Source organism: Bison bison, unplaced genomic scaffold (assembly GCF_000754665.1).
Source record: "Bison bison bison isolate TAMUID 2011002044 unplaced genomic scaffold, Bison_UMD1.0 scf7180017864040, whole genome shotgun sequence".
NCBI classification, from domain to species: Eukaryota; Metazoa; Chordata; class Mammalia; order Artiodactyla; family Bovidae; genus Bison; species Bison bison.
The window spans coordinates 3126819-3128484 of NW_011494612.1; the positions used below are offsets into that span (position 1 = coordinate 3126819).

The window sequence follows — 1666 nt, forward strand, 5'->3', positions numbered from 1 at the left end:
ACGGGATCGTCCCCTTTCGCAACTCCTAGCTCAGCCGCCGGGTTTCTATTTCATGAACTGTCTCTTTAAAGAGGATCTGCTCGGCCATCCAGAAAGAACCCGGGGAGAGGGAGAAAGGGAGCTATCTCCCGCCGCCCCAGAGTGATCGGAAGCCAGACGGGCTCCTCTTTCAGTAAATTTTTAAAGTGACAGCAGCCTCCTCTGGCGGGAGAGGTCACAAAAAGGTCGCTAAGACTCAGTCCTATAGGGTCAGACTGATTACGGATGCACCATCCCCCTTAAACATGTAGATTTCTCTGGGTAAACAACCAATGGGGAGATCTCGCCAGGCAGGATTTCTTTCCCCAGGGAAATATCCTCTGTTTAGGTGTCCTGAAAGCACAAGTGTGTGTGTGCGTGTGCGTATGTGTGTGTGTGTATTGGGGGATGGGAGTGATGGGGTGGAAAAGTGTTTTCGGGGTGTGAGGGTGTGTGCTCCGAGAATGGGGGTGGGGCGCTGGAGGGGGTGAAGAGGTTTAGAGTAAAGAGACTGTGGCTCATGCTAAATATCATTAGTTTAGATTTTCTCAGGAAACAGTAGCCTAAAAAGTTGGAAAAGACGGTTCCAGTTTTTTGCTAAGTATTTATTATCATCATTGAAATTCGTACTCTATTCTCTCCATTACAGGTCAGCAGAAGAATATGCTACTTTTGAAATCATATTTTTCTTAGAAGGATTTTAAAAATCCGAAAAATTATTTGCATATAACCTCCCCAGATAGCCTATTATGGGCCGAGAGAGGTTGACAATTGTTTCGTGAGTTTTTGTCATATTCTTTAATACATTAACTAAAACATCATGAACGCCCCAAAGTGGAATTAAGGAATTTTGATAACTCAGATTATTTTTTAACTTTTAACCTCATGCGTGTTTTTTGAGGGGACAACTAATACCCGGTGATTAATGATTTTCTAATATATATGTTCTGTTTTTATCAACACATTCCAGAAACAACACTGGAAGAAAGACTATAGGGAATGCATGGCAAAATAAAAGTGTCTATGGATTTACTTTAGCCAAGCTTAGACATTTTAGTGAAATCCACCGGTTAAATGAAAATAAACGCTTTTTAAAATCACAAACTCCATTCATAAAAACAAATGGGCAAAATCCAACTTAGCTCAACAATGGAAAGTTAAGCAAAGTAAGCGAGTAAAGGGACACTTGAGGGGGCGGGGTGAAGAGAGAGGATGGAAAGCGCATTTATGTTCCACTTCATCTGCACACGGAGAGACGGTACAAGTCCCTTTTTGTTTTCTCTAAGTGCAAATAGAAGTGTAAATCTAGTCGATCTATATTTCCCCAAAATGCTGATTTAAAAACAAAAATAGTAACAAAAGGGAGGGATGTGGGGAGGGGGAGAAAATGACAAGAGGTGGTGACTAATTCGTTTCGGTGGCCTGTTATCTGTGACATTGAACTGTTATTTCAGATAATGGCCATTGTTTGAGGGAAAATCGCACAGCAGTGGTAGGTAGGACAGGAAAAATCCTTTGTAAATAACCTAAAACCCAGTCAGATATTCCCATAGAGTTCGGCGCTTGAGAACCTTTAAGAGCTCCCGGTTTGCTGCCATTGATTTCCTGCCCTTCCTCAACTTGCCCATTGTAGGAGCCTTTTTTTTTT

The 1666-nt window shown here is 42.0% G+C and overlaps 1 protein-coding gene across 5 annotated transcripts in view; it reads right to left on the bottom strand.

Annotated features, from left to right (window-relative positions):
- MECOM (MDS1 and EVI1 complex locus) overlaps positions 1-1666 on the bottom strand; it is a 636448-nt gene that overhangs the window by 69140 nt on the left and 565642 nt on the right. The gene's annotated exons all lie outside the window — the stretch shown is intronic.